The following is an 11,266-nucleotide window of genomic DNA, read 5'->3' as shown; positions in this document are numbered from 1 at the left end:
CATCACAGCCTGATACCTGCAGGTCTGACAGCAGCAGGTGTATCACTCCTTTTTCTACCTGGAGACAGCAGTCGCCTCATTGTTCTGACACACAACGCAATACTATCCACAACACTACACACTAACTACACTACACAAGACAACACATTAACTACACACTCCAAACACGCTAAACGTCACAAATCTCTCACATCTCAAAACTCGCTCTCTCTCGTGCCGTCACTCCTAAACGTTCCCCTTTTTTGTTTAGTTTGTTTTTGCTCATAAGCAGAGAGTGCTTGCTGCTCTGTCCTTAGACAGTAAACATGACGAAACTATTGAGGAAAAAATGCCGTGTATATATTGTTTATCATGACTCTGGTTTTACGTGGCCTATCAACACAATTTATAAACTGGTATTTATCACCTTGTTGCTTTGTCTTGAAGTGGTCATGTGATTGGCTTATATAGACGGTTGAAGCTATTATACAGTTCTGTGGGCTGCCACAGACTCCAGTGGCACTGGAAGAAATTACAAAATGATAAAAACAGAGATATATAAGAAAAGGAAGCATTATGCATTGGCACCAGTTATTAGCTGTCAAGTCTGCTCTGGAGCCTCTGACTTTGTCATGAAGAAGACAGAAAAAGATAGAGCAGAGAAACTTTTATTTAACATGTAATCTTGTAAAGCAATGGATGGAAATCTGAAAGAAGAATCTTTGAGATTTCTAGTTATTCCTTCAGAAACTAGGGCACTTTTTAAAGGCCCTGGTAGGTTTTGGAAATATTGCTGTGTATTCAACTTTGTGACTCAGATGCAAAGATGAACACAAGATGAGAATTCTGGGAATAGGCACTTTTTTAATTAACAAGAACTGTGGTCAAAGAAAAACTAAATACCTGAATAATTGTCTGGTAAAAAAAAAAGAGTAAAAACTACAGTGTGGTTAAAAAAACAAAATGCGGGCCTGTTAGGTAGCTCACAAGGCTCTGCAAGCAGTATTGCTGGTACTTAGAATGTGAATTTTCTTTGCATAGGTTTGCATGTGCAGCTGTGCTTCTTCCTCGCACCGTCTAAAATATACATGTTGGATTAACTGGCGGTTCTAAATCGGCAGCGTGACAGTGTGTGGTCTCTTTGTGTTAGCCTTGTGAAAGACCGCTGACCTGCTTTGGTGTATCTCACCTTTCACCCTGTATCAGCTAGGACAGGTTCCTGCCTATCACTTGGATAAACGTTTAAGGAAAGGGAAACAACATTATCAAGTAAGCACACAGGCTGTTATAGGTGAGATCACAGGGTCAAATTGCATTCATTCCTCTGGCTCTGAGCTAGCATGGATAATGTGCAGCATTCATTTCTGAGTGAGCAAATGGGCAGTGACTGCCACACTGTTAGATTCTTTTAATACTGCTGGGGAGAAACAGCTGTGTGGGTCTGTGAGGTCTGGGTACTCTTCCAAGAACTGGATAGTCACATGTGAAATAGCCATTCATCTATCCACAACAATAAAGTGGTTGTTTAAACTGCAAAACAAAAAAAAGGTGATTGTTGGATAAATTAGGTGCACTGTAACTTAACTCGGCCCTCTGTCACCTGGAGCTAAGATTAAGAGGTTGTAAACTCGCAAAGAAAAATAGGACATGCTGTGCTCTACATTTACATCAAAACTAGTACAAGCTGTACCATTCTTGTACAGCAGTGCGTGCCTATAATCCTTCTTGGATTTAGCTGGTGCTAATTATGGCTAATTCAACAGTAATTACATCTACACAGTCATCATGTTTATCTAATGACGATGTCAGTGACGCGTGCATGTGTGTGTGTGTGTGTGCATGTGTGTGTGTTTGTGACAGAGGCTGAATGAAAGGCCCATAAAAGAAAAAAGGCTTTAATACATCTCCGTTATTGATTAAACCCTCGAGATTAGATTTGGAAAGCGGGTCAACGGGAGAGCTATCCAGGACACAAAAGAGTGTTTGGGGAACAAAAAAAAGGGGGGACAACATCTTTACATGACTGACTGATGCTAGTAAGGAGATAAGGAAATGAAAAGAGGAAATCAGGACGATGGAGAGAGCTGAGATGATAAAAATAAAGAACAGCGGACAGACACAGAAGGACCGGGAAGAGGGTGAAGTGCGGGTCTCTGGTATGGAGCCCTCTCCCAAGGGCTCATGAATCTGTACTGTTTCCAGTTGGTCTTAATATTTGTTAGGAAACCTGATAAGGAGCCTTATCTTCGTGCTGATTGGACAATTACATGACTGATGGTTCCTGAAATGGGGTTAATACAACTGTAATTGGACACAAAAAAAGGAAGAAAGATGGTTGAGTATAGGGGGGGGGGGGGGAGAAGGGCAGGGTACACAAGAATCCATCTACCATGTATATTGGAGTAGGCCTGTAATAAGGAATTACACCACACAGCACAATCTGCTGCAATGTCACATATTAGACCTGGCAGCTCCAGCCCTGATCAGTACTTATGTTGGCTGATATTGACAGGTGACATACAGACAACGTGATTCCTTTTGACTCATATACTCTGTAGTTAAGTAAGGAAGTCATGAATGGATCCTAAAGAAGCCATGATGGTATTTTATGAATGGAGCCTAGAATTTAGATTTGCAAACAAGCTAAGTGTAGCCTTGAAAAAGGGTGCATGTATGGATGAAAACTCTTATGTTTTCCATTGTGTGTTTAATCTAGTTTCCCATATTAGCTGTCCCAAAAGTCTACTCCACATATAGATTCAAAAAAAAAAAACATGGCGCCATCTTTATAGTGTACTGGCACATGTTAAAATTGATGTTACTCAAGTATCAAACATCTCATCCTAAACGTTAACACTCATGAAGTCCTACTTCCAAACAATAAAAGACAAAAATCTAAGTTGTATTTGTTTGCTAGCACTCTGACATATTAGCCTGCTGTACTCACCATAGCGTTGATCTATCACCTCGTCAATGAAAAGGGAGAACAGGTGCATCTCGCGACTGAAGTTTTAGAAGTCATTTTGCAAATCCTTCTTGAAGATTTTCAAACGTTGGCTGTAGTTTGAAAAATCCGAGTTTTCACAGCACTAGTGGGAAAAAGCTCCTGTTTGCGCTCAAACGTGAAACCCGAATTCCAATTTTGCCTCCTGCTTTTATACCTGCACTCAAACACGTCATCATCACCATGACTCCCAGTGGCACCGAAAATCAATTTTATTTATTTAAAATAAAGTTTGTCTAATTAACTCATTCACTGCCAGCCATTTCCAAACGTATGCTTTCAATTGACGTCTATAGCCGTCAATGGCAGTGAATGAGTTAACATAGCTTTTTAAAAAATATATATATTTCTCATTTTATTTTACTGTTTTATTCATCCTTTTTAAAAAATATATTGCCAAACAATCATTAATTCACCAGTTTACAAAAATGAAGATCGATATCTGAAATTTAAATAAATAAATAAATAATTACAATTGATAATGGATTTTTAGCATTAAAGAATAGTTTTTCAATGCGCTTTAAATGTTATGTTGTGCCAAAAAGTGATCACAGTCCAAAAAGTGATTTACGGTATTGAAACGTTTGTTTGTGTCATGACATTTGTAAACAGTTGATGTTTAAGGTGCAGTCAGTTAATAACAATTAAAAACAAAGCTGATTTTTATTATTCCTAAATGGAAAAAGTCCATTATGAATTTTTGTTATGAATTTCATTTATCAATCCACCTCCTCACTGCTCTTTCCCGGTGCAGCAGCCAGAGCTGGATCAAGCAGCCAGATGGCTTCTGGAGGAAGACTAACTGCAACAAAGGGTCTCTGGGAGGCTGCTCAGGCACAGCAGCTGAAAAATCAAAGATGAAATAAAAACTGGACCTGATCATGGTGCTGCATGAGACAAAAAGTCTAGATGATAAACCAGTGTATGAATTGGTAACACTGCTTATGATGATCATGTTTAGGTGGAAACTAGCGAGCTAACTTACTGCTAACCTCTAACTCAGTTAAATTGAATAAACTCTGTTTTCATGGATGCCTGGATGTTAAACTTAATTGTTAAACCCGGTAAAGCAGCAACGCTGATCATTTTATTAAAGATGAAAGAAGTTAGACCGTTTTTAGCTCTCAGTGATCCCTCAGTGTTCGTTTGACTTTGGGACCTGAAATATGGCAGCTTTTCACTTACACATTTTTGAACCACTCATTCATAGAAATAGTTTCCAGTCAAAGATCTGGACAGATCCACCAAGTTCACAGTAGTTTTACAATTTTCTGCAGTGCAGAAAAAAAACCCTGAAAACATCACTCCTCTGAAGTAACACATTGTGATTCATGTACAAACAACACACAATTATTGTAGATTCTTCAAAGCCTCCTTATATTCAACACTTGGGTAGGTGGTGTTATACATGCCCTCACAGCACCGGCACATCAATCACCCTATTTTCACCTTGTCACCTTCATTAAGCTGCTCTCTTTCCTCTGATTAATCGTTAGTGCTGATTGGCTACAGAAGCCCTACCGCATGCATGGGGGGGGAAATACCGTAGGCCAGGGCTGTGGCATCTAATGTCTGGTTGTCAGTGTCCTGTGGAAAAGCAAGTGATTGTCCTAAAATCAGATGTCCCAGCAGATTGATCTAGTTTGCCATGCTGGCAAAAGACCAATACACCAAGACAAACAGCCATTTATGCTTTTTACACAGACAGCCCATTTAACCAGGGAACTTGACACAATGTATTTTTTATCTATCCTCTGTTAAATAATTCTACAAGAATTATTTAACTAGAAGAATTGTTGTACCACACATTAAAGTTTCAAATCAGTGAAAAAGCAATCGTGCCAAAGAAATGTCATGTGTTTGTTTAAGATGACTGCAATTATGGTATTACAGTTTTTTCTGAATGCTTAAACCCTAACTGTGATTCTTATAGCACAATTTCTAAAACTATTAATACTTATAGCAAAACCACTCACTAAGTTTGCAAAACTAAAAGCACAAACACTGCTTTACACTCAGTTTGCCATTTTGTAACACACACTTTGCAAACCTGTAGCTACAATCCACTGCACAGCACTCTTTTTGCAGAACTGTAAACACAACTCACTGCTTTACACTCAATTTCCAAATGATCAACGCACTCCTAGCAAAACTATACACATTTATGGCTATTATTTACACTATTTTGCCAACTGTCTGGCACACTGTCACATGTGAAAACTTTTTTAGATAATTAGTTCACTTTGCAATCAGCCTAAGCACTATCATACAGGTAAGCTCTGTGTGTGGAGTACAATGGAGGGAGCAGGAAGAGTGAAAAGTAGAGGAGACTGAGGAGGACGTGGAGGTGAAGAAGTAGGACGAAGAGGACGACAAGGACAAGGAGGATTGCACATTGCATGTGATGTAGACAAAATTTTGTGGCCAGATCCAGAGAGACGACGCGATGTAGACTGATTTCTTTTTTTTCCTCAGTGAAATTACTATTTCGTTTTGACTTGGAAATAAACACTTGTGTTTGTTTTGATGTGTGTGAATAAACACCAGTACAGTTTGGATCCGTCTATGTTTATGGACCTATGCCAAAAGTATGAGCTCAAACTGACATAGCCTACCTTGTGCACAGAGAAAGCAAAAGCCAGATGTGTTTTGTATTCATACCATCAGTGTGCAGTTGGCGCATTGTGTGCTTAGTAGATGATGGCTTGTGTGTACTGTTTGATACGAAAACACCATTTTTACAAAGGTGGGAAGAGTTAATCTAGCTGTGTTCGCTTTTGCAAGAGAACTACAATGTTTTGGTAATTGGGTGACAGGTTTTCTTATTTGTGTGTAGAGTTTTGCAAAAATAGCCAATAGTTACAAAAAATGTGCTTAAGCAATCAGAAAAAACTGTAACAGAAAACACACATCTCTGTCTCTTTTCTTTTCTGTTTAGCGTTTCACTTACCTTCTAAACTCACCAAGTACTTGCACAATCCTGAGGTTTTTAGAAAAGAACATCCCAGATTAAATAAGGAGGAGATACAGACATTAAAACTAACCTTTATTACTATGATACAAAACAATATTAATGAAGTTATTAAAAGTGATACTTCTTACTAGAGATGGCACGATACCACTTGTTTATGTCTGATACCGATATCATAAATTTGGATATCTGCCGATACCGATATGAATCCGATATAGTGTTTTTTAATCAATAAAATTGTTTTTTTAATATCTTGCTGCTTTTTGTATAAGTTTATGCTCAAGTTTTAAAAAAACAAAACAAAAACACTAAAGCTATTCTGTTATACCTGTATGCAAAAAATACACTCCACCCAAAATATTTCTGTCACGGTCTGTGTTGGCAGACCGTGGGGATGTGGGGAAAGGAGGACCCAGTCGCGGTACTCTGCGATGCAAACACTGCACTTTATTTACAGTGTATGGTTGTAACAGTAGTCTGGCGAGGAAGGAGCGGCTAGCAGGTCCAGCGGGCATGTGGTGTGGAGGTTAAATCCAATAACAGACCTTTATTCGCCGTCAGCAACAATACACTTTATAAGCCAGGTCTCCTCGGCTGTACTCGTCCGAGCCTACATGCGCGAGGATTGGTACCGCCAGCGCCAGCTTGTCACAACAGTAAGGTGTTTTCTTGGAGCATGGAACATGAGCAGCATGGAATGGCTGCCGCTAACAACACACACCCACTAGGAGACCCCCATAGCTACTACAATAGTTGGGCAACCCCCCCTAGTGGTGTTATAACCCAAAAGGTTTGTTACATGGTACAAAACAACAAAAAATCCCCGTGCTTTCCCTGACTCCCGTGTCGTGTCTCTCCGTGAACAGTCCGTGTCTCAGTGCTCTCCGCTCCCATGTCTCAGCACTCCTCGTGCTGGCTGCTGTCTGGCGCTCCACACTTCTTGTGGGGACACAATAGACGCAGCCGTCAGGACACATATAACCGCGGGCATACACACACTAACTCAGCTCAACAGGATGACTAACGTGGAGTCTCATGGAATGATCCCGCGTCGGTGGGAGCTCCAAGATTCTCTTAAGTAGCTCCCTCGACGAGGCCTCATCAGCAGCAGGTGCGTGGCTTCGGGTGTGGCCAGTCCCCTAGCGGGGCCACACCCACCATGCCTGAAGGCGCCTGTAAACAAGGGTTCAGATACACCTGCACCCATACACACAGACACACATTCATATCTACAAGGACGGAGAAGAGGGGGCAACAAAACACCAAAAATACATATAATATAACCGGTCCATGACTGCCCAGGGATCCTGGGTCGCTCAGACCCAGAACCCTGACAATTTCATAGTTCAGCAATACTGATCAATCTAATAAACTTAAACCTACTCCATCCACCCTATTCTTGTATTTTAAAGAGAAGCAACCTAACCAATAGGGTTATAAAACTCCCAGCAAAAAAAAAAATAGGGAACCCCCCCCTCGACCTCATGATGCTTAATCGATGTTTTACTTTAATTTGATGCAGTGTGAAAAAAATGCACAGAAATCAATTATCTTTCAAGAATAATTAAATAGATTCAACATCTTTATTCAACAGAATTGCAGACTGCACTGATGGTATCTTCCCAAAGTACTATAGCTTACTAGGGTACATTAGACTTAATAGTTACTATATACAGTAATGGACTTCTATACATTTTACATCAGATTAAAACTTTGGGTGTAAGATTCGGATAATTTTTTATTGAAAGCTCGACATTTTAAATGAGAATAAGAAAGAAGAGCATGTCTTTGTGCCCCCTTTTCCCTGTTAATGTCCTATCTGCCCCCCTGGCTAAACTTTGCTAGATCCGCCCCTGCACAGTTACCAGCCATCAGCTGCATAGAAAAGGATCCTGGTGTATAAAGTAATATTAAATAAATTCTAACAACAGCTGATCAAGCTTAAACGTGCTGCTGTTGTTCAGCTGCTGGTTTCCTCTTTCGGGCGCGAAGTGGGCGATAAACAAACAAGAGAGACGGACTTGCGACAGAAAAGCCGATCAGCTGATCATTGATCAGTTTCACGATTGAAGTAGCAGCCGGAGAAGGACGGAGAGAGAAGAGGCAGTCGCTCCATATATCGGATGTTAAGCTTAACGTGGGAATGCTTTACAAACATTCATAGATGAACTTACACACTTGCTTTACTTCTCTCTGGGATAACTTCCTCATAGATGAAATGCTGGATTGGTAGGAGGCTACAAATACACACAGCCGCTCTATCACGTGACGCACACTGCTCCGAGGTGCTACGGTTATGAGCCGAGTTACGCCGTGTTGCAAGTTTTGTGAGGTGCTTTTTTGATATTTAATGGATCGGATTACATTTTTTTATTTCTCTCCGATATCCGATCCAGTAATTTACGTCAGTATCGGACGGATCGGTCCATCTCTACTTCTTACACACACACGCACGCACGCACGCACACACACACTCAGCTCATCACAAGTGTATAAAAGTTTGAGTTGTCTGAAAAACTAAAGAAAGAAAAGCACACAAATGTTACAATACAAAAGTTGGAACTTTATTAACACCCAGAAATACAAACTGATGGGTTGATAAATATCAAGAAGACAGTACATTTCACATAAAGACTGTGCATCATTTTAAGATGAAAAAATGCAATATGGGGTCAACCAGAGGATTAATAATCAAAACTAAGTAATTCTGATATTAATGCTGCACTGCCTCGAATCTCACTATAAGTTACATCTGTTGAACTGGCTTCTTGCTAGCATTTCCAAGGAAGTCAAGATGAAAAAAATGAAACCTAAAAACAGAGGGTCCAATACATTTAACAGGAATTTGTCAAAAAGAACAACAAAAGTACTGACTGTTAATTTTTTATTTTTGACCCTGTAACTCAGTTATTAGTTTGAAGCTAAACGTTTGTATGTCTTCATAAAATACTGTAAAGCTTTTGACTCTTAGGGAGTCAGGAGCTACATGACAGATATTATTTTGAATGACTTGGATATTTGCTGTTTACCAACCGTAAGTCTGCACAACAGAAATATTGTTCTGAAACACATTAAAATACACAAGTGAAAGATGACATCTGTAATGCATAAAACTGTAAGCAAAGCAAAACTGTTTATGTGAAAAACTGTAAAATATAATTTCAGTGTTCTTTTTACATTTCATAAGAGTAAAATCCTTGTAGGAGTAAATGTATCCAAGCTTCTGACAGATGTGACAGATGTTTAACTTATTGTTGTTTACTTGTAGTGTACAATAAATAATCAAAAACACAGGATTATTCTGCAATGCTTCATTACTCATTAATGTTACAAATGTTGAAAGGTAAAAGTTTTCAATAAAATCCTAAATATTGCAAAATGCTGCAAGAACTCAGTTCTTCTTTCACTGCTTTAGGACACATCCCATTATATTGACTACTGTACACACACTGCTTAATATTTAAGATACAAAAAATACTGGTTTCTGTGCATGCATCTGCAGTGAAGGTGTGTGTTGTTTTGCCATGCAGCTTTTACTTACTTAGGCGCAATCAAGCACTCTTCTTCATTTTGCCTACCATGAAGTCAAGCCAAAAAAACAAGAAAAGAAAAAAGATTTTTCTGGTATGAAGTATAACAGTTCCCTGAACTACCTCTGATAGTGTCCTCATCGTGATAATATTCCCTTTATTTATGATTAGTAATCTTTATCTTCAGAGGTGTGGGTGACAGTTTTAGTGTTTGCTTTAAAAAACAAAAACAAAAAACAACAAAAACTCAAAACAAAAACTTGAAATATATATATTCTATATACATATATAGAGATGCTCACTCCTGATTGGACACTGAGCTGAAGAAAAGAGAAGTTGGGAAGATGCTCAACAGAAGGAGATGGAAAGCAAAAAAATAGGAGAAGAGAGACACAGAGATAAGAGAAAATTGGAATCTGTTTGATCACCTGCTGGAAAAATAAAAACAAGCCAAAAAAAAAAAAAGGGAAATAACACAGTAGCGAAACCACAGCAAAAACCAACATAAGCACAAGTTATAGTAAATAATAAATATCTCCACATCCCGGAAGGGGCCTGATCAAGCCACAGGGGCCACCGGGAGTGAGCCAGTATATCCATATATTCTCCTCTCAGCCCTTCTGCCCAAAATGGCGAACAGAGAAAAGGGGTGTGAAGACCCCATAACTCACTCCGCCCACTCATTTGTGATGTTGCTGTCTGCTGTTCTAAAGTACATTTAAAACATGGGAGGGGTCTACTACTACTACTACTACTACTACTACTACTATTACTGCTACTAACACTACTACCAATAATAATAATACATTTACTTTAAAAGCGCCTTTCAAGACACTCAAGGACACTTAACAACAGAATAAAACAAAAAGTAGAATAATGACAAATGGTAAATGGCCTGTATTTGTATAGCGCTTTGCTAGTCCCTAAGAACCCCAAAGCGCTTTACACAACCAGTCATCCACCCATTCACACACTGGTGATGGCAAGCTACATTGTAGCCACAGCTGCCCTGGGGCGCACTGACAGAGGCGAGGCTGCCGGACACTGGCGCCACCGGGCCCTCTGACCACCACCAGTAGGCAACGGGTGAAGTGTCTTGCCCAAGGAAAATTTAAAACTGCTGGCTAAGGGTAAACGTAAATTCAGTAAAATTATAATTCACATCGGCAGTAATGATAACCGGTTGCGTCAATTGGAGGTCACCAAAATGAATATTGAATTGTGTGTAACTTTGGAAACAATATTGGAGTCTGTAGTTTTCACCGGTCCCCTCCCCAGTCAGACCAGGAGTGACATATTTAGCCGCGTGTTCTCCTTGCTGGCTGTCTGAGTGGTGTCCAAAAAACGATGTGGGCTTCATAGATAATTGGGAAACTTTCCAGAGGAAACCCGGTCTTGTTAGGAGAGACAACATTCCTTAGATGGAGCCGCTCTCATTTCTAGAAATTTATTTCTAAATAAAATTTATTAAACACATATTAAAAACATGACTATCCAGAGTTGGGACCAAGAAGCAGACTTGCAGTCTTACATGCCTCTCTTCTCAAAACCCCGGAGTCATACTAACTATCAGAATCCTTGAAGCACAGGCCGAGTGCTATGAGATTGACTCTAAGATCACAACCTGATTAAAAACAGAATCTAACATAAACATTCTTGAGATTACGGGATGGCAAAAAATGTACTTTAAAACAAGATCTTCTTGTTTCATTGGGACAGTAAAGTCCCATAAGAAAGAATAGGCATACCTGTGTAAGAACAGGTATCACTGCTATGGAGTTT

The sequence above is a fragment of the Copadichromis virginalis genome, linkage group LG14 (genome assembly GCF_057382275.1).
Source record: "Copadichromis virginalis isolate Kocher_CV1m ecotype Utaka linkage group LG14, C_Virginalis_male_GT1.1, whole genome shotgun sequence".
Taxonomy (NCBI): domain Eukaryota; kingdom Metazoa; phylum Chordata; class Actinopteri; order Cichliformes; family Cichlidae; genus Copadichromis; species Copadichromis virginalis.
The sequence above is the reverse complement of the archived record's forward strand: the minus strand, read 5'-3'. Positions refer to the sequence as shown.